Raw genomic sequence first — 25,354 nt, 5'->3', positions numbered from 1 at the left:
TATGGCAGCACTACCAACAATAGCCATATTGTTGGCTATATAAAGTATGGAAAGAGCCCAAATGTCCATCGATAAATGAATGGATAAAGAAAATGTGGTATATATATACAATGGAGTATTACTTGGCAATCAAAAAGAGTGAAATCTTGCCATTTGCAACTACATGGATGGAACTGGAGGGTATTATGCTAAGTGAAATGAGTCAGTCAGAGAAAAACAAAAGTCCTATGACTTCACTCATATGAGGACTTTAAGAGACAAAACCGATGAACATAAGGCAAGGGAAACAAAAATAATATAAAAACAGGGAGGGGGAACAAAACATCAGAGACTCATAAATATGGAGAACAAACTGAGGGTTACGGGAGGGGTTGTGGGAGGTGGGATGGGCTAAATGGGTAAGGGGCACTAAGGAATCTACTTCTGAAATCATTGTTGCACTATATGTTAACTAATTTGGATGTAAATTTAAAAATAAAATAGAATAAAATAAAATAAGGCAAGAGTGAGTATACTTACCTTATTCCTTTGTATTTTTCTTCTTTGGTTTTGCCTATTAATATGATTTTCCTGTAACTGAAAATAAGCATTCCTTTTTTTTTTAATGTGTATTTATTTTTGAGAGAGAGAAAGAGACAGAGTGTGAGCAGGGGAGGGGGAGAGAGAGAGGGAGACACAGGATCCAAAGCAGGCTCCGGGCTCTGAGCTGTCAGCACAGAGCCTGACGCAGGGCTTGAACTCACAAACCATGCAATCGTGAGCCAAAGTTGGACGCTCAACCGAATGAGCCACCCAGGTGCTCAGTTCCTATTTTTCTATTAAAATATATTCTTTTTTTTTTTAATGCATAAAATTGTGGTCCAAAAAAGAGATGAATGATACACACCAAAATATCAACCGTGGTGAGGCAATGGGAAACACTTGCCTACATTTTCTCTATCCTACCACGAACACATTGGCTTTTTCCTTAAAACAAATGAAGACACACACACACACACACACACACACACACACACACACACACACACTCTCCCCTCCTTCCGGGACACTAAAATTCTGGCATGGGGGCAGTATGGTTCCTGGAAAGCTCCTCATGAGAGGGCAAATGTAAGCAGGTGCCGGTTGTGTGGGCGACTGTCCTCTGAAGTGAAGTCCACAGGGCCCCATATGTTCATTGCTAATACTGAGGGGGCCAATCTCCCACTAAAGGGAAAGGGAGCCACACAGCCCCACTAAGGGTGGTGGCTGTGCCCAGAGACCATGGTAACTCTCAGGGGCAAGGTGGAGAGGGAGGCTCTGGATGGACAGGCCTGGGTGGGTGGGGTGGGGGTCACGTGGGACTCTGACCTCCCAGGACTGGTCAGGAGTCCTCAGGGATGACCCAGGTGAAGGACTCAGTTCGAAAAGGCAACTGCTATTTAACTGGAACAGTACCCTCTTCACAATGTTGGTCCATCTGGGCAACTTTGGGTAAAGCCAAGAATCAAATCAAGAGGTTTAGGGGCACCTAGGTGGCTCAGTCAACTGGTTAAGCATCTGACTTTGGCTCAACTCATGACCTCACGGTCCATGAGTTCCAGCCCCACACTGGGCTCTGTGCTGACAGCTCAGAGCCTGGAGCCTGCTTTGGATTCTGTGTCTCCCTCTCTCTCTGCCCTTCCCCTGCCTGTGATCTCTCTCTCTCTCTCTCTCTCTCTCTCTCTCTCAAAAATAAACGTTAAAAAAAAAATCAAGAGGTTTGAATGAAGGCCTTCATCACCTTTGCACCCCGAGACTAGGGTTCTGACTTCTGCGAAAAATAGTCACGTGACGATGGTTCCCTGCTGGTGAGACTTTAGGATCAGCACGGCGCCCCTCATCTGCTCAGAAGAGAACCAATACGGAGAGCAAGGAGGTTCTAGGGAGAACCACAGGAACACAGTAATTCAGCATCCCCCTCAACTATCAGGCCACACCTCACTCTACCACAAGGTACAAAGTGTACAACATACAGGACTCAATTCTCATAAAACGATCTAAGGGTGTACATACTGAAAAAAAGACTCAAAATGTTCATACTGGGGGCATAATGGAGAAGTTTATTTTCTTTATCTTCACGCATTTTCTCTGGGTATATACACTTATGAAGGTAGGATCCTGTTACACAGCTTTCTCCTGGGAGACCCCCTTTTGGAAACAGGTTACTGTAAAGGTTCTTCTGTCTTCAGAGAGATTCTGTCACTGGGAATCCAGAATGTCTACTGGCTTCAGAGCATCTTTTCTACATTTTACCTCTCAAAGAACAACCACAACTAGCTGAACTGATTTTGATGTAGTATACAAATTTTAAATTCTCTGTGCAGAAATTTAACAGCTGAAATACAATTACTGACTTCAGCAAGAATTTTTCTACCTTTTTAGAGATTCTCTCAAGTTCCTCAATTTACAGGAGTATGAAGATTTCAAAAATGTTCTCCACTGCTGAGAAAATGTAAATAAATAAGCATGAGAAACGCGTCAATCTTCAGCCTTAAACTAGGAATCTGCATGGCAAGCACCAGAGAGCCAAGGGCCTGGTAAGCAATACAATCACTTGTAAAGAATCAGTTTACAGTTCAAGAGAGCGTATCTCAGAAAAAAATGGGATCTTTACCTCAATTTCTCACGACTAACTACTTATGACACTGACAGTCTCCCACTCAAAAATTTTTGATGGTTCACGTCGCACTTCAGAACTGTTGTTATTTAAGATGACCTGTGATGGTTTCCGCTCCGTCCCCCAGTCCCCACATACTCAGCCCACCTTAAGCCCTAAGCTCTCCCCAACCCATAGTAGGACTTTTGCACCCCCTCAGCCCCGTCTTTTCTGTCACCTTTGGCCTTTCCACGGCAACACCCCTACCCTCAACCTTGCCACCCTGAAAATCAAAATATTATTTTTATCCTATAAAATACCAGTTCAAATTTTAGTGGGTTTTTGTGTGTTTGTTTTTTGTTTTTAGGGAGAGAACACATGCACGAGCTGGGGGATCGGGTGGGGGGATCCCAAGCAGGCTCCGTGCTCATCGTGACCCGAGCCACCCAGGGACCCTTGAATTTTAGTTTTTGTGAAGTATGTCCTGACCCCTTAAGCCAAGAGTCAGCCAACCTTCTTCTGTAAAGGGCCAGATAATAAACATTTTAGGCTCCATGGGCCACTGATGGTCTGTGTTACGTAAGTTTCTTCTTTGCTTATTTTGTACAACCCTCTAAAAACATAAAAAACGTCCTTAGACCAGTAGTGTGCCAACCTCTGCTTTAGAAACCATCACTCCCGTGTTGTGATCTGATGTCCCATTCTATGCTGCTTCTGCCTCTACTTCTGCCATGATTACTAACACTATTACTCTACTACACTCTCTGCACCATTCTGCCTTATCTAAGCTCATGTGTACCGTCTGTCTGCCCCTCCTCAGACTGCATGTTCTTTGAAGGCAAAAAAAAAAAAAAAAAAAAAATCTACTCTATCTCTATGTCACCTACTATATACCACAACTACATGTAAAGCACTTCATCCATGAAGCTTTTAAACTGATTGCTTTTAAGTACAGTGTGTTAAACTTCAAATCACTTATTTAAACATTTTCCATCACAAGTAGCCAAAACAAACAAGTAGCTTGTTTTTGGTAAAGCAGATTTCTGATGAGCTTCCTGAACACATGAAGACTGTCGGGAGTTAGACGGGTGAACCTCCTTGGTTTATGTTCCGTCAGATGAACCTATCTTTTTAAAAAAAAATTTTTTTAACGTTTATTTATTTTGAGAGAAAGAGTCAGCAGGAGAGGAGCAGAGAGAGAGGGAGAAAGAGGATCCCAAGCAGGCTCCGTGCTGTCAGCACAGAGCCCAATGAGGGGCTCAAATTCACCAACCGTTGAGATCATGACCTGAGCTGAAATCAAGAGCCGGATATTTAACCGACTGCACCACCCAGGCACCCCGGAAGAACTTTTCTAAGCCAAACTGAGGTTTCCCTTCAAAGACCTGTTCCCGTCCACACAGGTCTTTAAAATTCTATGCCATAAAAGACTGTACTATACAAAAATGAACTACTGGGACCTCATCAAAATAAAAAGCTTCTGCACAGCAAAGGAAACAATCAGCAAAACTAAAAGGCAACTGACAGAATGGGAGAAGATATTTGCAAATGATATATCAGATAAAGGGTTAGTATCCAAAATCTACAAAGAACTTATCAAACTCAACACCCAAAAAACAATCCAGTGAAGAAATGGGCAGAAGACATGAATAGACACTTCTCCAAAAAGACATACAGACGGTCAACCGACACATGAAAAAATGCTCAACATCACTCATCATCAGGGAAATACAAATCAAAACCACCGTGAGATACCACCTCACACTTGTCAGAAGGGCTAACATTAACAACTCAGGCAACAACAGATGTCGGCAAGGATGCGGAGAAAGAGCATCTCTTCTGCATTGTTGGTGGGAAAGCAAGCTGGTGCAGCCACTCTGGAAAACAGTGTGAAGGTTTCTCAAAAAACTAAAAATAGAACCACCGTACACCCCAGCAATTGCACCACTAAGCATTTACCCACGGGATACAGGTGTGCTGTTTCGAAAGGACACATGCACCCCCATGTTTATAGCAGCAATATCAACAATAGCCAACATATGGAAAGAGCCCAAATGTCCATCGATGGATGAATGGATAAAGAAGATGTGGTGTATGTATATATACAATGGCGTATTACTTGGCAAACAAAACGAATGAAATCTGGCCACGTGCAACTACGTGGATGGAACTGGAGGGTATTATGCTAAGTGAAATTAGTCAGAGAAAGACAAATATATGACTTCACTCATATGAGGACTTTAAGAGACAAAACCAATGAACATAAGGGAAGGGAAACAAAAATAATATAAAAACAGGGAAGGAGACAAAACATTAGAGACTCATAAATATGGAGAACAAATTGAAGGTTACAAGAGGGGTTGTGGGAGGGGTTGTGGGAGGGGGATGGGCTAAATGGGTAAGGGCCACTAAGGAATCTACTTCTGAAATCATTGTTGCACTATATGCTAACTAATTTGGATGTAAATTTTAAAAAATAAAAAATAAAATTAAAAATAAATAAGTAAATAATTAAAAAAAAGGGGTGCCTGGGTGGCACAGTCGGTTAAGCGTCCGACTTCAGCCAGGTCACGATCTCGCGGTCCGGGAGTTCGAGCCCCGCATCGGGCTCTGGGCTGATGGCTCAGAGCCTGGAGCCTGTTTCCGATTCTGTGTCTCCCTCTCTCTCTGCCCCTCCCCCGTTCATGCTCTGTCTCTCTCTGTCCCAAAAATAAAAAATAAAAAACGTTGAAAAAAAAAAAAATGTGTACCCTTGACAGGTAGCCTAGCAATTACTGTTCAGTCCACCTAATGATTATTGTAGTAGTCCTCTAAATAGTAAAATGTTCCTAATAGAAAATTACCTATTTAAAAAAAAAAAGATTCTACTGTAGAACATAAAAATAATTCTCACAGGCTATAAATTCAGTTTCCAGGAGATATGTAAGCTTAAAAAAACCCAATCTCATGAGCAAGCTCAAGACAATCAAAATTGAGACCAGGACTCCAATTTTTCTAGAAACAACATTCAGCTGTTAAGATGTATTTTTCTCTCTTTAGGACAATGTATTTTCAGTATTTCCAGCTTATTACTTTTTTTTTTCCAGCTTATTACTTCTTGTAACATGGCTCTATGTCTGGGATCCACCTGCCAGACAAATTCAGAAGTTTCTCTGTCACCAACAAATCATTTCAAATAACTTCTAAGACATTTCCTTCCCTTAGAGGCCATCTGGGAATCCCTCTTAACTCCTGATTAGTGTGAGCCTTCTTTCATATTCATTTTCTACTTGGAAACTTAAGAATTCTCCAGCATCAGCCTGTGGCACATAAGGGACAAGGACAAATGGACTCTTTGTGCCCACTTCCTAGATCCTGCTCATCCAAACAACTGGGCCAAGTAAATACACTGCTATTCAATTATAAATACCTGGAGTATGCATTCTTCCGTATCTGACAAACTTTATTTCAGACCTGTCAAGGACCGGCAGAGCATAGAGGTACACTACCTTGACTTCCTTCCACACCGATTTGCATGCTGGAATAATTATGCCAAACTGTGGCACTAGTTTTCCATTTCCTTTTCTGTAATAACAAAGACCTACTAACCCACCACGCTTTGCTTTAAAAGCTAACTAATAAAACCAGTACATACGTGTCGGTCTGCGCTCTGTGAGAGCAGGGTGGAACAGACGCCAGCCCCAGGAATCAGAGAACTCCCAGGGGGCGTGGTCACTGCCCCCCTCACACACACCCTACTGCCTCCGCTCTTTTAATACTCCAAAAGGTGAGGAAAAAATAACTGACAGAAAAATCCCCTATGCAAAAACCCCAACTCTGCGGGAAGGAGGGTGGGTCCCTGTGAATCACCCACTCCTCCTCCTCTTGAAATGCAGCCAGGTGAGTGATTTCTCAACCAAAGACGGCCAGCATAAAAGGACACAGCACTGTATGGACACCTGAGGGCGCCTGCGGGAAACAAGGCAACAGGAATCGGCACCGGAGAGTGGAGGGGCAGGGAGGCAGAGAGAAGAATGCACAGGCAGGGCAGGCCCCAGTCCAGAGGAGAACGGACACTACCCGTGGGCAGGCAAGTTCTTCTGGGAAGAGGCCTACGGGAAGGCTACAGCGTCTGGAGCTCAGGCAGGAAGGGCAGCGCAGAGCCTGCTGAGGAGGGATGCTGTATTTTCCGGGTGCAGTGGGAAGCCACTGAAGGGTTTTCAGTGAAGGGAGGGAGGTAACCTACATTTCTAAAAGGCTTCAGTGACAGCTACGTGGTGGGGGGGGGGGGGGGGGCGGGAGTGACCTGGAGTGACCTGGGGCAAGTGGAGAGACCAGTCAGGGGCCACCAGCACCGGCAAGAGGCCCAGAGCTGGCTGGGGACCAGGGAGGTGTGGAAAAGCAGGATGCGGGATTGAGTACCACAGACCGGAGGCATGGAGAGGGATCAAGGAATGCTCCCCAGTGATCTGGTTTAAGCAACTGAATGTGGGTAGAAAGGATCAAGAGTTCTTGGGGACAGGCTACGTGACAATCATGTGACAACAAGTAGCCTCAGTTGTGTCTGATCACTCCTCCTGCTCGGGACTCACGGACAGAATGCCTCCTCCTGCCAGGCCCTCCTAAGCAAGCTCCTCCAAGGCCAGCTACATCAAGGACTCCGCTCTCGACTCACCCCCTTCCCACCCATCCTGCTCTGTTCTGGAACCAGCATATGCACTTCCCTGTCTGTCCTCCAGCCCTGCCTTACCATACAGGCTTCATGACAGCGGGAAGCTGCCTGCATGGTGTCCTGCTGCTTCCCTGGCACTTAGAACAGTGTCTCACACACACTGGGAACTCAGTCAATGGTTTTTAAGGAAATACATGGGGCTAAAGCCCCTGAACACATGAAGACTGTCTGGAGTTAGAGGGGTGAACCTCCCTGGTTTATGTTCGATTAGATGAACGTTCCTTTTTTTAAATTTTTTTTTTAATGTTTATTTATTTTGAGAGAGAGAGCCAGCAGGAGAGGAGCAGAGAGAGAGGGAGAAAGAGGATCCCAAGCAGTTAAAGACAAGTCTGGGGAACCTGGGAACCACAGCTGGAAAATTCTTTTATTTTTCTAATGGTACCTTCTCAAAAATTCCCATCCTGCCAACCAGTTTCAATGTAAATTGTGATATCTCACGAAGGGTTTATTGAAACGGACTGATGGACATTTGGGCTTCTGTCCAAGGCACTCTGACCTCCCAGTTCCCTCTGCTGACTTTAATACATACTTCCAGTAGAACCTCACTGTGTTAAAAAGATTTTTTTTTACTCCTTAAGATCTCATTTAATGACTAAAGATTGAATTTTTATAGAAAGTATCTCACCTTGCAAAAATATTAAATCTGAATAGTCATACATCCCCTGGAAATCAAGAAAAAAACACCTCTGAACGTCTACACCAGGTCTCACAACCTTAGCACTACTGACGATTTAGGCCAGATAATTCCATCACGGAGGGATGTCCTGGGCATTGTAGGACATTTACAGCATCCTGGCCTGCACTCACTAGATATCAGTAGCATTCCCCACCCGCCTACCCCTCAGCAAGTTTCTGGGCATTGCCTAGGAGACAAAATTGCCCCCCCCCCCCATTGAGAACCATTATCCCAGAGACCACGTGGTCTTTTCCTATTATTAATGCAATCAAGGAAATGGACCAAATTCTAAAAATACTCACTTAAAAATAACTGGCCCAAATTACATCCTATAGTGAAACCGAAAGCAAAACAGGTACTTACACAGGCGCACAAACCATCCTGGTAGGGTTCTGAACCATGACATCAAGAAATGCTAACATTTCCTCTGGAGGGAGTCTAGGTCTAAACGTGAGAATCTCTCGAAGGACTGCCTCACACCCCAGATGAGGGAACTCATTACCAAGCCTCTCCATTTCTACAGGATGAATGGAGATCCTGCGGGTAAAAATGCCTGCACTGACCAAAGCCCTTTAGGACACACACAAAAACACGGCCTTGTAGAGTTGTTCTTACGTGTGGAAGACTGGGTCGAACCACAAAAGTGGCTGAATGCACGCAGCTCCCTGGTACCTCCTCAGGTCTCCCTGCTCATCGGCCGGGGTAGAGGCCAATGGAAACCTTGGGCAGTTATGGCTTCAGTCCCCAAAACATCCTTGAGGAGGGCTTGTCCGTTGTCTGGGGGCTACTTGTCCCACCAAAGGGGCTTCAAGCACCACAGAATTCATGGACTAAGAGCAGCTACAGTCTCATGTGGGCATTCTCTTCCACCTATCACTGTTTTTATGCACATTGCTCTCAACAAAAATGTTAGTAAGTGTTACACACTTGAAATCACTGGAGACATTTGTAGTATCAGATTTCCACATCAGTTTACCGCAGAGCTTTTGAGGTCGTACCTTTTTCCTACCCATCTCAGAATATTCACACGCAGTGTGCGCATCCAGTGAGTCTCTCGGCCTTCCAAATGCCCCGGATAGGACTGGTGATGATGGAATCCAGAGCAAAATTTTTGATAGTAAGATCAAAACTGGTTGCCAATTACCTAAATTATCTAAACCAAAAGGCACCAAATATACATGTGGAGCAAATACACCCTTAAGGGCCAAAAACAAAAAACAAAAAAACCTGAGGACGACTAATTAAGGGATTAAAGGTGTGTCAATTTCAACAACAGATTCTGCTCTGCCCGAGGAAGGTCGGAATCTCTTCTTGTGCTTCTCAGAGGGCAGTGGCATGCAAGGGAGCCATGACAATAAGTGGCACATTTCCTTGTCCTGGAGGGTGAACTTTGATAGATTTTTAGAGGTTTGTAACATTAGAACAATCTATATAACATAATGTAAAATTCATGCTAACTTCTGATAAAACAGGTCACAAAAACCCTGTGTTCAGAACAGGCTGCTTCAGGGGCGCTTGGGTGGCTCAGCAGGTAAAGCACCCACCTCTTGATTTCCACTCAGGTCATGTCGCAGTTTGTGGGATCAAGCCCCGCGTTGGGCTCTGACAGCACAGAGCCCTCTTGGGATTCTCTCTCTCTCTACCCCTACTTGCTCATGCGCTCTCTCAAAATAAATAAACTTAAAAAAAAAGAAAAAGAAAAAAGAGCAGGCTGCCTCAGAATGCTGCACTTGTGAGTCACGTGTCCACTCTTCTGTCACGGGGGGCCTCGCGGTGGGAAGCTTGGGACCGCTGATGATTGTCATCCACTACTGAGCACCGAAACCAGCCCAATTATTTCCCTAACCCAGCTCCGTCATGGATCAAAGGAATCCTGAAGAATATCAGAGAAACCAAGATTCTAAGTCTCCACAGTGAAAAATAAGTCAAGGAGGAGGGGGGAGCTGTTCACAAACGTACACAAGTAAACATGTCTCCAAATTTTTAGCCAAATTTTAAAGCCAACTTTATAGTTACCTACTCCAAATCAAGAATTATATCTGTGCATGTTTCTGTGGCACACACAGCAGTCATCAGACACTTAGAAACGTCAACGGAGAGGCTGAGAGAGACCAGAGACTGCCCAGAACCACAATGCTGTGAGAGAGCCCGAGCTACAGGGTCCATACCCTTAACCACCACACCACACTGCCCCCAGGACCACCCTCTCCCCTCACCAGGCTGCACTGGAGGGTGAAAAATTGAGCACTAACATTCCAAGAGCCCATCATTCTAAATTTTTTATCTTTATTTTAGAGAGATCAAGCAGGGGACAGAGGCAGAGGGAGAGAGAATCTCAAGCAGGCTCCACGCTCAAAACAGAGCCCAATGTGGGCTCAATCCCATGCCCCTGGAACCTGAGTGGAAATCAAGAGTCTGACGCTCACCCGACGGAGTCACTCAAGCGCCCTGCAGGAGCCTAACATTATCAGCATAAAGGTCCTTCATACCCACAAGAACCCCACGTCCTCGGGGCACCTGGTGGCTCAGTGGGTTGGCCTCCCAACTCTTGATCTTGGCTCAGATCATGATCTCACAGTTCGTGGGTTCGAGCCCCACGCCGGGCTCTGTGCTGACAGCTCAGAGCCTGCTTGGGATTCTCTCTCCCTCCTTCCCTCTGCCTTTCTCAAAATAAATAAATAGACTTAAAAAACAAAAAAGCCAGAATCCCACCATCTCTATAAAAGCTTGCCAGGGGGTCAGACCAGGCCTCTTGGCTTGAAATGTTATTAAATAGGTTCTTTTAAAAAAACCTTCCACATTTTCTCTTTCTAGGACTAATTTCTAAGCTCTTGGTCAGCAGGGACCATGTCATATGCACACTGCCACTACCGTGACGTCCAGCCCAGATACATGCACAGGGTGGATGATGGATACTTACCTGCAGATTCAATTTACTTATGATTTATGGAAAATACTGGATTATTGGAAGAACAAAGTCTGGTATGCCAAATATAAAGGTGCTGGGAAAACAAAGGAACCAGATGGGGAGTATAAACACACAAATGGAGGCATTGCAAGGGAATTAATAGCTGCATTTGCTGGATGTCTGCTAACTGCCAGGAGTTTTACATACACCCTGACCTGTTAATATGGTATATGCTGACTCCCTCGAACTACCTATCGGCTGAATCTCCTCGGCTCCATAATCTCTTAATCCAAAACCAAAGCCAGATGTGTTCAGAATGTAGAGTTTTAAGGGTTTTAGGAAGGAAATGCGGTGTATGTATATCGCGTACTACTCCCAGTGAAGTCGGGAACAGCACCCATAAGAAAACACATCCATCAAGAGTCTGCAGTGAAATGCAGGAATATTCACACTAAGTGGGGCAGAGAGTACGCGTGGCATCACATCAGCGCGGCTCAGGTTTTGGCATCGAATGTATGACGAGACCACTCCATTTCAGAGGCGCCCTCTGGGGCTTCCCAGTCGCGGCGGGGAGCTGGGTGCCTGCATTACTGTCCTCATTTCATGGGCAGGGACCCGAGGCTCAGGAAGGTCAAGAAACTTGCTCAAGTTCACGCAAGCCGAGGAGAGGCAGGCTTTGGAACCTTGCTTCTCTGGCCCGAAGCCTGCATGGGGCTTCACGCACGTGCGCAAGCCCATCCCGAAACCCTGAAAAGTCTACCAGGGTGCAGACTGGGAAGCAGCAGGCCTGAGGGAGGGCCCGTGATCCTGCATTTCCGAGGCACGTGCAAAGGTGCCGCTGACGGAGTCGTCCTCTGTGGAAGAAGTGAGCTGCTTCCACTAAACCCCAGGCTCTCAGCCCTGGCTGACACTGGGTGTCAGCATCCCCTCGGGACTCTACAAAGATAACCATTAAATCTGATTTCTGGGGTCTTAACTGGCTGAAATCATCTGAAGTTGGGTCTCCAGCTTCTGTGCTTCTCTCTCATAACTGTAATGTGCAGCCGGGATTCAGAACCGCTGACATGAAAGCATTAAGAGAAAAGAAATCAACGCTAAAGCAAGACTCGTGAGAAGGCAGCCCGCAAGCCCTGTCAGGAGCTGCAGCGCAGTCCCCGCGCTCCGCCAGGGGGTCTGGGAGGCTTCCGCCAGTGACCAGAAACTGTGACTAAATGCCTTAGGGATGGAGTATCCCAGCCATCTCTGGCTCTGTGGGCATCGCCCTTCCCCACGAAACCACTGAAACCCGAGACTCACCACACCAAAGGCCAAGTCTTACCAGACGGCCACGCACCAGCGCGAAACAAGGAGGTGCCACTGCCTGCCAGCTTGACAGAAACAAATACTTACTAGAAGACTACGTGAAAAGAAGTTCTAACTTTTGTGCCATGGCTACACGACGGTATGAACTGATGAACTGAGTGGAATCTGCACACATCCATCAAGCTGTGGGTTTTAAGTTATGCTCACTGAATCCTCAGATCGAAAGGGACATTAGAGGTCAAGCAGCCTGCTCCTCCCACAGATGGCCTCCACTGAACACACCCATCAAGAAGGACCAGGAACAGGGGCGCCTGGGTGGCTCAGTCAGTTAAGTATCTGACTTCGGCTCAGGTCATGATCTCATGGTTCGTGAGTTCAAGCTTCACACGGGGCTCTGTGCTGACAGCTCAGAGCCTGGAGCCTGCTTCCGATTCTGGGTCTCCCTCTCTCTCTGTCCCTCCCCCCACTCGCACTGTGCCTCTCCCTCTCAAAAATGAATAAACATTAAAAAAAAAAAAAAAAAAAAGGAGGACCAGGAACAGGCCTTCCACAATGCAAATGTGCCCCCTAATGCCACCTGAACTCAAATTCTGCTTCCAAAATTCTAAGTCAGCCACCATCTTCCACTGCCACTATAGGGCCATTTCTGGTACGACACGAATGCGTTCCAGCCAGCAACACCCCGTCAGTTCTCTGGAGAGGCTAGTTTGGTAAAATCCCTCATGAAAACTGAACAAGAGTCCTATTCCAACTGGAGCATTAGCTTGCCGACTTACTCATCCTGTAACCTGCACATACACGCACCCCCCCCCACCCCCCACTTTGGGTTCTATTGCTTTGCAGGCCATACAGGGATTCTCGGGACTGCCACCACCTAGATTTCAACAGACCAGAGAGTAGTTGCCTGGAGCCTTGGGACCACAACCCCAAACCGAGAAGGGGCCGACCTTCACTGCCAAGGATCCAGAAAGCAGGGAATCAAACCAAAGAGGATTATTCTCAAGCCTTAAGATCTAACGGAATTTGCCTTGCTAAGTTGTGGAAGTGCTTTGGACCTGCCATCCGGTCCTTCTTTCCTAGTTCTCGCTTTTGGAGCAGGAACAGCTATCCTGTGCCTGCCCCCACCATTGTACTTTGGAAGTGGTTTCACAGGTTCACAGCTGAACAGGAATTTTGTCTCAAGGTAAATCATACCTCGAGTCTCACCCACATTTGATTTAGATGACATCTAGGTAAAACTTTGGACTTTAGAGGTTATAACTGAGACTAACAGACTTTTGGGCTGTTGAGATGGAATGCATACATTCTGCATGTTAGAAGGACATGAATTTTGAGGGGTGGGGGGCAGAATACTACATATGGTCTGAATTATGCCCCCTCAAAACTCATATGGCAGAACTCTAACCCCTACTATGGTGGCATCTGGAGATGGGCCTATGGGAGGTAATTACGGGCTCTAATAAGAAGAGACAGTAGAAGGGCGTCTGAGTGGCTCAGTTGGTTAAGCATCCGACTTCGGCTCAGGTCATGATCCCGCGGTTATGGAGTTCAAACCCCTCATCGGGCTCTGTGCTGACAGCTCAGAGCCTGGAGCCTGCTTCCGATTCTGGGTCTTCCTCTCTCTACCCCTCCCGTGCTCTCTCTCTCTCTCAAATATAAATAAATAAACACTAGAAGAGACAGAAGAGAGCATGCTTCCTGTCACCCTCTCCCCACCATGTGAGGACACAGTCAAATGGCAACCATCTGCAAGCCAGAAGAGAGCCCTCACCGGAAACTAAACTGGCCTGCACCTCATCTTGGGCTTTGAGCCTCCAGAACTCTGAGAGATAAATTCCTTTGTACCAGCCTGTGGTACTTTGTTATGACAGCCTGAGCTGGTTAATACATGCCTCTTTCATAAAGTATAATGTTCTAGATTGAAACGCACAGTCTGAATTTTTTGAGAACACAGAGAATGTCTCACTTAGTATCATGCACGCATATCTACCTAGCATGACTGGCATCCATGAAATCTCTATAAAAGTTTGCGGCACTAAACTGACTTTGGTCAGTGTTCATTTATATGTTGCTCTTCCTTATACATATACTTAACAAAAACATGCAGAAAAATACCGACCACCTAAATACACGCTGAAACAGTCGATGTCTCATGGACATATCCTCTATCTTCTCTTTTCCAGGTTGAAAACTGCAAGTTCCTTTAACCTTAAATACCATCTTTTGTGTTTCTGGTGAATTTTTTAAAGCTGATTATTTTACCTTCACAACAGCCATGACACCATTATCCCTATCTGCCATGAAAGGAGATAGGGGTTTCAAAGGTTGAACTTGCTCAGGGTCTCAAAGGCTGGTGGGGCCTAGCCTGCAGGCCCCTGACTCCTACGTAAATCTCTTCCCTCCACCGCAGGGAGGCCACCAGCTCTACCCAAACTTTCCAGCCTCTGGCTGCCAACAAGTACTCTTCCTGCCTTCTCCCATTCTATGTAATTTAGAAACTTTCACATTTGTAGTGTTACACTTAGAAGAACAGAATGTCAAAGTTTTAAGAGACTTTTACTATATGCAGAATTGGGACCTCTATGAAGAGGCCTCACAGACAACTGTTTCAGGTGAAATATATAAGTGACTAAAACCTGATGCAGTTCCCAAGAACCATAAGACAAAAAGCGAGGGTAATTACCTTAATTCACCTTAACACAAAGAAATGCCTTGTTTACATGAACCAGGACAGGGGAGCCAGACAACATGAACAACTGTGTGAAATGCCGCTGTCCTGTCCCCATCCTCCCTGTCTCGCTTGCCACCCTCCCCAGTCCTCTAGTTTCATTACCCTTCTTCAGCCCCTATGCTGGTCACCCCCAGGCCACAGTCACCACATATGGTGTAGAGAATCTTGGAGGTAATGGTGAATGAAAAAGGTAAAGTAGCAACCCCAAAGATTTGCAGAGAGTGATCATTCTTTCCTTGATGATATGCCAGAAGTCAGCACACTTACAGAGTTCATAAAAAGAACAGAATGAGGAATGGGCATGCCCGCATGTGCGTGGCACACACGTGTGCGTGTGTGTGTGTGTGTATAAAACTTGACTGCTGTAGGGAGGGAGACAAAACATAAGAGACTCTTAAATATGGAGAGCAAACAGAGGGTTACTGGAGAGGTTGTGGGAGGGGGGATGGGCTAAATGGGTAAGGGGCAGGAAGGAATCTACTCCTGAAATCATTGTTGTACTATATGCTAATTAATTTGGATATAAATTTTTAAAAAATAAATTAAAAAAAAATTTGACCGCTGTAAAAGTGCTCAGACCATCTAGACCACAGGCTCTTGACCTCAGGCATGACAGAAGGGGACTCAGGAACTCCCAGGACTCCCTGAAATTTCATGCACCTGTCACTCCTGTGTATCACCCATAAAGACGCTGACTCTCTTCATTCATGCCTACTTCGGACAGGAGGTAAGATGCCCAGCAGTGACGGGTGTTGAGGAACAAAGGCGCAGTAAGCTTGGGAAGCTCACCTGGAAGCCGGCCTCCTGGCCAGGGGTACTGGAACCACAACCCTGTGGCAGGCGGGGCTCTGGGAGCTCCAGTGCGGGTGCGGGTGCAGGCAGAGGGCGCGTGGGGGAACACGACACGACTCACACAGCTCCTCCCTCTTCACCCTCATCAGCCCCCATACAGAGGCAGATTTCTTGTTTCATTATTTAAATTCACTCTCACTCTTCTATGACCTCATCACATTTGCTTGCTCAAACAGTGTTGCAACAATCAGCTGAGAAAGGCTGAGAAAGCACAGTTTACAGAAAATGAGATTTCCACGTTACAACTAACGCATACACACCTCCTCACATGCTGTCAAATTATCCCACACTTTTCTACGTAAACAGCCGTAACTTAATTCTAATAAGTCTCTAGGGGTTTTACTAGAATGATCTAGGGTGAACAACAGGAAATTTAGGATATGTAGGCTTACTAATATTTTCTCAATGAAGCTTTTTTTAAGAACAGAGAGAGATATGGGGCACCTGGGTGGCTCAGTCAGTTGAGCATCTGATTTTGGCTCAGGTCATGATCTCGCGGTTTGTGAGTTCGAGCCCCGTGTCAGGCTCTGTGCTGACAGCTCAGAGCCTGGAGCTGCTTCAGATTCTGTCTCTCCCTCTCTCTCTGCCCCTCCCCCACTTATGCTCTATCTCTCTCTGTCTCTCAAAACTAAATAAACATTAAAAAATTAAAAAAAAAAAGAACTGAGAGAGATATAAGCTTAAACTCCATAATACTCTTCAAAATGAAAGTGAATTTTCAAGTAATTTTTAAGATGAATGAATAAGAAGGGAAAATATATAGACCCAAAGTTGTACTTGAAAAACTGACAGATGATCAAGGATTCCTGCTGATTAAGTAAATAAAACATACTTTTTAAATGTTTGTGTGTGTGGTTATTTTTTAATTTATTTGAGAGAGGGTGAGTGTGAGTGTGGGAGGGACAAAGAGAAAGAGAGAGAGAGAGAATTCCAAGCAGGCTCCACGCTATCAGCTTAGAGCCCAACGTGGGGCTCAAACCCACGAACCATGAGATCATGACCTGAGCTGAAGTCACGAGTTGGACACTTAACCAACTGAGCCACCCAGGTGCTCCAAACATATATTTTACTACATTTTATGAATTACCATTTTATGAATGGGTGTATTTCAAAATTTTATTCATGAATTCTTGGTTCAGAAGACAGAATGCGTTTTCTCACAGAAAACAGGTAACACAGCAGTTGGGGTTTCCATTTTAGCCCACAAAAGCCTGTCTTATGAAGCATACACAACATACACTGTTGATAGCACTGGAATCAAACCACAACATGTGCAGTGGGTTAAAGATGGCCACAAACAGACACTCCTTTCAACAAGAGATAAGCAATGTGTCTCCTCTCCCTAAACCTGGGAGTACCTCGCAGGTTCTTTGATCAATAGAACATAGTAGGAATAACACAAACACTAATCTGTCAAACTCTGCTTCCTCTCCTAAAAAACTCATTGTAGGAATCCTAGGCTGTCATGTAAGAAATCCGACCACCCTAGCAGAGAGGCCATCTGCAGAGGCCCTGACAGTACATGGAAAGGAAGAACCACTAAAAGCTAGGCCTTCCAACCATCCAGTCATGGGAGCATAGCCATGCTGGACCTCCACACCAGACGCCAGATAAACACCAGTGAGTGACCTTGGCTAATGCCACACAGAGCAGAAGAATCACCCAGCTGAACCCTGCCTGATCAACCCACAGAACCATAACATCTAATAACAGATTACTGCTGGTTTAGGTCACTAATACTTTGGGCAGTTTGTTATTCAACTATCATTATCTGGAACAATCTGTGGCTTTTTCACAAAGTGACAGGCACATCTCTCTCTTGTCCTGGCATCAGGAATAGTGTCCCCTCCTTCATTCTCCACTGGTAGACACAGAGTTATGGTGGTAGTATCAGCCAGGATTTTCCCAGTGATAAGCTATGACGGGCAGCCTTGTATTGTGGAGGTATGTGGCATGATCATCGTCATCCTGTCTGCCTGAAAACTCTCCTAAATTTTTCTATACATGGAAGAGAGGACAGGTTTCAAAATTCTGAAGAAGCCTGATGTCCAGTCAAAATGCAGTTGGTAACCTGATACAAAAGCCAGACAAAGATACCACAAAAAAACTAAAAACCCATATCCCTTATGAATATAGATGTAAAAACCTCAACAAAATAGGAGCAAATCACATATAACAAGACATTAAGATGATTATACACCGGGACAAAGTGAGATTTATCCCAGGAAAGCGAAGGTAGTTCAACATGCACAAATCTATTAATGTAAAACACCACACTCAGAATAAAGAGGGAAAAAACCCACATGATCCTACCAATAGAAACACAGAAAGCATCTGACAAAATTCAGCATCCTTTCATGATGAAATGCTCAGCCAACTATGAATTGAAGAGAATGTCCTTAAAATGAATAGGGCATTTCTTTAAAACAAAAACAAAAACGAAATAAAACCCACACCTAACTTCATAATCGATGGTGAAAGATCGTATGTAAACTTTCCCCTAATACCAGGAACAAGATAAGGATGTCTGCTTTCACTACTGCTGTTCAACACTCTAGTAAAAGTGCTAGCCAGAGCAATTAGGCAAGAAAAAGGAAATAAAAGGATAAAAGGAAAGAAAAAGATAAACGATATTTGTACATGACATGATTCTATATATAGAAAATCTATATACATAGAAAACCCCCCTGAGGCACCTGAGTGGCTTGGTTAAGTGTCCGACTCCTGGTTTCGGCTCAGGTCATGATCTCACAGTTCTTGGGTTCCAGCCCCGCATCGGGCTCTGCACTGACAGCACACAGCCTGCTTGGGATTCACTGTCTCTGTCTGTCTGTCTCTCTCTCTCTGTCCCTCCCCTGCTTGCTCATTCTCTCTCTCTCACAATAAACAAACATTAAAAACACTTTTAAAAAAATCCCCAAAACTACTAGAAAAATAATAACCAAATTCAGCAAAGTCTGGGTATATGGTCACCACACGAAAATCAATTGTGTTTTTATACACTAGCAATGAAAAATCTTAAAATTAAGGAAACAATTCTGTGTACAATAACATCCAAAAGAACAAAATACCTGGGAATAAATTTAACCAAGGAGGTAGATTTATACATTGACACTACAAAATCTTGCTAAAAGAAATTAAAGATGTAAATAAGTAGAAAGACACCCACAGTCATGGATTCGAACACTTAGCAGTGTTACAATGGTACCTCCCCAAAACAGATTCAATGCAATCCCTATCAAAATTCCAACGACCTCTTTTTGCAGCGAGAGAAAAACTGATTCTCAAATTAACATGAAGCTGCAAGGGGTCTCAAGTAGCTAAAGCAATAATGAAAAAGAAAAATAAAATTGACAGACTCATACTTCTCTTACTACTTCAAAGCTTTCTACAAAGCTACAGTAATCAGAACAGTGTGCCACTGGCAAAAGGAAAGACATACAGACTGATAAAACAGAACTGAGAGTTGAAAAATAGATTCAAACATCTATGGCCAGCTGATTTCCAACAAAGGTACCAAGACCACCTAATGAGGAAAGAACAGTCTCTTCAACAAATGGTGCTGAGACAAGTGTATAACCACATACAAAAGAATGAAGTGGGACTCCCACTTCACTTCATATACAAATATTAACTCAAAATGGATGGATTAAAGACCTAAATGTAAGAGTCAAAACTATATAACATAGGGGTAAATCCTCATGACCTCAGATTTGTCCATGGATTCTCATATTTGATACCAAAAGCACAAGCAACAGAAAGAAAAGAAATGGATCAACTGGAATTAACAAAAGTAAGAATTTTTGTGCACCAAAGGACCTTATTAAGAATTTGAAAAAAGACCTACAGAATGGGAGGAAATATTTGTCAACCACATATTTACTAAGGGTTTAATATTCAAAATACATAAAGAACTCCTGGGGCACCTGTGCGGCTCAGTTGGTTGAGCATTCGGCTCTTGATCTCCACTCAGGTCATGATCTTGTGATCTGTGAGATCAAGCCCCATGTCCAGCTCTGTGCTAACGGTGCAGCGCCTGCCTGGGATTCTCTCTCACCCCGCCCCTCCCCCACTCACTCACTCACTCACTCACACACACACACATACACACACACTCTCTCTCTCTCTCTCTCTCAAAAATGAAACATTAAGTATATATGTATGTGCATGTATGTGTACATATACATATATATACATACACGTGTATACATATGTACATATGTATGTGTGTATATATATATATACACACATACACGTGTGTGTGTGTGTGTGTGTATATATATATATATATACACACATATATATAACCCTTACAATTCAACAACAAAAAGATAAACAACCCAATTAAAACATGAGCAAAGGGCTTAAGTGCACATTACTCCAAAAAAGATATAAATTAAAAGATGTTCAGTATCACTGGCCATTAAGGAAATACAAAACTACACTGAAGATACTACTTTATATCCACTAGACTAGCTTAGATAGATAAATGTTGCAATGATGTACAGAAATTGGAACCCTAGGACGTCTGTGGTGGGAATAAGTTAAACACAGAATTATTACCATATGACCTAGCAATTCCATTCCTAGGTATTTCACCCAAGAGAAATGAAAACACATGTCTACACAGAAACTTACACAAATTATTCATCACAGCCAAAAGAGGAAAACAATCCAAATGTCCATCGGTGGATGAATGGATGAATAACTTGTGATATATACACAGGATGGAATATTATTCAGCCATAAAAAGGAACAAAACACTTATACATGCTATAATTTAGATATACCTCAAAAACCAAGTGAAAGAAGCTAGACATTAAAGGTCACCTGTTGTATGACTCCTTTTATATGAAATGGCTAGAACAGGCAAATCCATAGAGACAGGAAGCAGATGAGAGGTTACCAGGGGTTGCGAGGAAGACAGAATAAGGAATGATCACTTAATGCATAAGGTTTTTCTATGGGATGATGAAAAAGGTTTGAAATTAGAGAGAGCTGGTGGTTGCACAGCATTGTGAATATGCTAAATACCACTGAAATGTACATTCTAAAACGGTTAATTGTATGTTAATGTGAATTTTGCCTCAATAAAAGAATATGTGGTTAGGCTACAGTATACTGATTCATCCATACAAACACCTGAGTACCTACCACACTCCAGGCACTCTCCTCGTACACGGGTTAAGATGATGAACAAAACTTTTCTGTTACAAATTTAAAAAGCAAGGTAAGAGACTAGAGGGCGAGTGTGGCCTATTTTAATTAGAGTGTTCAGGGAAGACCTCCTGAAAGAAGTGACATTTGAACAGAGATGAGAAGGAACTGAAGAAAATTATTCTGCTAAATAACAGAAAAAATAATCTACTGAAATTAAAACATAAATTTTAATTTATCACAAATCATCAACAGGCAAAAAAGTCCTTTTCTACAAATCATTTTACTCCTTATTATGAGTAATTTCTTTATGGTCCAGTAACACACTGCTTCTACACTTACCTGCAGGGTAGTCTCCCAGGGCCAAGCCACACTCCCAAGACAGCCTGTCATTCCCCTTGCTAACAAGGCAGGTTTTCCCTTTAGGAAATCACTCAGGAAAGGAAAGAGGGAAAGGAATTAGCACTTATGATATGCTGGGTTCTCACATTCACTCACATTCTCACTTCTATTCCTCACAATTACCTTTCCATGGCTGAGAAAAATTAAGGTTCACAAAGGATAAGCAAGCTAAACGAAGGACCAGAATTCAAATCAGGCCTGATTTCAGACCCATACTCCTCCCATACATAAATGTCTCATTGTTACTGAGCGCATCTTAGGCCACACCGAAAATATGATGAAGTGACCCTGTCCTTGAGAAGTTTGTCATCTCAACACTAGAGACACATCCAAGATGTACCAGAACATTCCTCAACCTGAAGAAGGCACAATAGGCTCCAGGAACATGAGGCCCTTGCTATCCAATACCATGGCATGCACCCAAGAAGTCTAACTCATGTTAAGAACTAAGGAATCTACCCTGTATCACTCCAGGAACCTGACCTTGTGGCCTTGGGACCTAGACGTGTGCCAGTATTCACGACCCTTCCTGGAGCAGGTACAGATAGATGTCCATGAAACAAGCCTCCCCCTCTCAACCCAGCCATCACTGACCCTTCCCAGTTCTGTGTTCAAAACTTTACAGTGGCTGTAGCAGAAGAGCCACTTAAAATCTTCTCCAAAAGAGTCAACAACATCATTTCCTCGCTAATTGTGGAGAAGGCTTCTTTGCCTCTAACTTATATTCCCATAAGTAATCCGTAGTCATAATTAAATTCCAGATGAATGGGTAGAAATCTGACTGTGCCGGACTGCAAGCGTTATGCTCTCTATAGAGTGACCAGGCACCGGGGACTTGTTCACCACTAACAAGCTAATGCTTGTAAAACCTTCTAAAAACATAATGACTAAACACTATCATTATTACTTGACTACCCGTTTAAATGTAAATTAAGAGAGGGAAAGGGGAAAGAAAACACATTAGTAAATCAGGTTTGGGACTGCTACTCAGCAAGATGTAAGCAACATCTGAACCACAGGGGTAAAGAACATCTTAACTGAATTTGTTAAAGGATACTGAATGTAATGTTGCTGCTATAAGAAAATAACTCAAAACAGAAAGAAGAAATGGAGGGAATACCAGCTAGAAAAATGAGTCAATGAAGGCAAAACAGATGTTAGAAGGAAAGGCTACAGGAAAAACATATGCTGGAAAAATACATAATTTATTTAAAAAGTACTATTTACCAGCAAAACTAAAACGTTAGAATCTGAAAGCAAAACTAAAAAGTCTAGAATGTGAACAAAATCCAAAACAGGACTGTAACTCAGCTTAAACTGACCACGCGGCACAGTAATGAAAACAGGAACTCTGGAGTCCAACAGGCCTATCGCTCTTCACTGTTCTCATCTGTAAAATGGGAATAACTCTTACTCCAAGTTAGGCTGGCACAGAGGCGGCACCCAAAGGCAGCCAGTGCCCTGTTCCCGATCACTCTCCCCGACACAGCCACAGGGAGCGCCTTCAGACTCTGACACGCAACTCTGCCAGCCACTGCCTCCCTTTCTCTTCTGCGAGCTTGCTGATGGTCGCCCTCCCTGGGAAACACCTCCTAACCCCGCAGTCCAAGTGACACGGCATCCCCCCCCCGCCACTCTCTCAGCACCTCCGTTCTACCCGCACAGGGCCTACCCAGTGGCTCTTCCGGCTCACCATCTTCCATAAGCTCCTCGAGGATGGTGATCAGACAGCAGTTTACTTGACTACTCAGCTTTGACAGCTAGCACAGCTCCTGAGTAGGCTCTCAAAAATGTGTGCTGATCAAATAAGTCTCAATTATCCCAAGTCAGAATAGAGACCAAGCAGCTTCCCTGGGGGAAAATCTTGAAAAGTACAACATATAAGGAAAAAATCTGTACTCTGGATGAATACTCCATGCTTTGCCATTATCCAACTTGGGACGGTTATTCAGCCAAACATTCTGAGCCTCTCATATAAAAAAAGAGGGAATTCAACTAGAAAGTCTCCGTGGTCCCTACCACAGGCAAGGGCATATTATGTCTACATTCTAAGACTTGAACATTCTTACTCTACTACATCTTGATTCTCTATGTTAACATCGTAGAATGCTTTATTGTCCATTTCACTCCTAACAAGCACGTGATGTGCATGGTGCTTTCTGCCTCATTTTGCAGATGGGGAAAGCAATTCAGACAGAACCAATAGCCTGACCAAGTAGAGAGAGCTGGACTGGCATTCAGATATTTAAAGCTGGTGCCTTCCATCATCTGCACCCTCCTCAAGCTGGGGAATGGACAGCTCCAGGGACACATGGTAGAATGCCAAGGGAGCCCTCAGGGGTCCTAGGGAAGCCAAGGACAAACAAAATGCATCTTTTGGAGAATTAACTGTACTCAAAAATTCGGGAGACAAAGTGTGTTTATATTTCAAAAAAAAAATCAGACATATTACTGAGTACAATGTGAAATTTGTATTAAAACTTAAGATAAAGGGGCACCTTGCTGGCTCAGTTGTAAAGCATGTGACTCTAGATCTCAGGATTGTGAGTTCAAGCCCCATGTTAGGTGTAGAAATTACTTAAGAAATAAAAAATAGGGGCGCCTGGGTGGCTCAGTCAGTTAAGCGTCCAACTCTTGGTTTTGGCTCAGGATCATGGGTTCGAGCACCACATCAGGCTCTGCGCTGGGTGTGGAGCCTGCTTGGGATTCTCTCTCTCTCTCTCTCTCTGCTCCTCCCCTGTCCATGCTGTCTGTCTGTCTGTCTCTTGCTCTCTCTCTCTCTCAAAATAAGTAAAATAAACTTTAAAAAATAAAAAAAAGCAAAAATAAATAATAAATCTTTTTTAGAATTTTTAAATAAAACTTACTGGGCCTTAGAGACTTGCAACATACTGCACTAAAGCCATGCCATGCCCTTTCCCACACAGAAAAGCCATCTGAAACCAGAACACTTAATTTACCCTATAATAACATCTCAAACATCAGGCTATATTAATCCAAAAAGGATAGAATTTAATTTCTAGAATAAAGTTGTGACTTCGGGGCATTACTGGGCAGGGAAGGACAAGAACTAGTTGCCCTGTTCTTCCTTTCTAAGTCATTAAAAGCACCCAAGAAAGGTACCGTGTCAAAGGAAGTCTCCCATCATACAAGCCTCTTAATGCCGTAAAACGGGGAGAAGACGGGGGTGGGCGCAGGGGCACAGCCAAGGGAGGCAGCTACAAGGCACACCGGGCTGCAAGTCTATCAGCGAAACCACGTGGAATTGTGTGGGCCTCTGGGGTGGCTCTCCTCTCTCCCAAACTTGCAGTTCTGGACATGAACACTGACAGGAGAGGTCTAATGGGAACCTCATTACCTACAGTGTATGCAGGCCTCCTACTGGGCATTAACCTTCCAGAGTACAAAGCTGGTCTCTGGAAACCTTCACTACAATTCTCATGACTCCTGGAGACTCAGGTTTTACCACGCTGGTACTACTAGTGTCCTGAAAACTTTATTATCCCACTTGGTTAATTGATTTATCTTTTCTCTCCACTCAAAGAAACCAAGTTTCCATTAAACGTGCTTTTGGGTTTTGCCACAGAATCAGTGTTTAAATTGGAAAGAAAATCAGAATATCAGAACAGCATGCCTGATATCTTTCTTGGTAGAATGGCCTCATAAAAAGTTACCCAATAACCTGCATTAAAAAATATATACGGGGTGCCTGGGTGGCTCAGTCAGTTGAGCATCGGACTCCCGATTTCAGCTCGGGTCGTGATCTCACAGCATATGAGATCAAACCCCGCACTGGGCTCTGCATTGACAGCACGGAGCCTGCTGGGGTTCTCTCCCCCACCCCCTCTGCCCCTTCCCACTGGCTTTCTCTCTCTCCCTCAAAATAAATAAGCATAAAAAAAAAAAAAACCTTTAAAAAATACACATGTATAAGGGCACCTGGGTGGCTCAGTCAGTTGAGTGTCCAACTTTGGTTCAGGTCATGATCTCATGGTTCATGA

The 25,354-nt window shown here is 44.0% G+C and overlaps 1 protein-coding gene across 9 annotated transcripts in view; it reads right to left on the bottom strand.

The window, feature by feature from the left end:
- The window catches only part of TRAF3 (TNF receptor associated factor 3), a 129,689-nt gene that overhangs the window by 88,768 nt on the left and 15,567 nt on the right, over window positions 1–25,354 (bottom strand). Inside the window, exon 1 of one of the 9 annotated variants that reach the window (XM_019833654.3) lies at window positions 21,294–23,909. The exons of 7 other annotated variants lie outside the window; for them this stretch is intronic. The gene's annotated coding sequence lies outside the window, so the exon portion shown is untranslated. Of the gene's footprint in view, window positions 1–15,731; window positions 16,272–21,293; window positions 23,910–25,354 lie in introns of those variants that run through there. One more of the 9 variants, XM_023256083.2, reaches the window with a different exon arrangement.

This window comes from Felis catus, chromosome B3 (assembly GCF_018350175.1).
Source record: "Felis catus isolate Fca126 chromosome B3, F.catus_Fca126_mat1.0, whole genome shotgun sequence".
NCBI classification, from domain to species: domain Eukaryota; kingdom Metazoa; phylum Chordata; class Mammalia; order Carnivora; family Felidae; genus Felis; species Felis catus.
The sequence above is the reverse complement of the archived record's forward strand: the minus strand, read 5'-3'. Positions and strand labels throughout refer to the sequence as shown.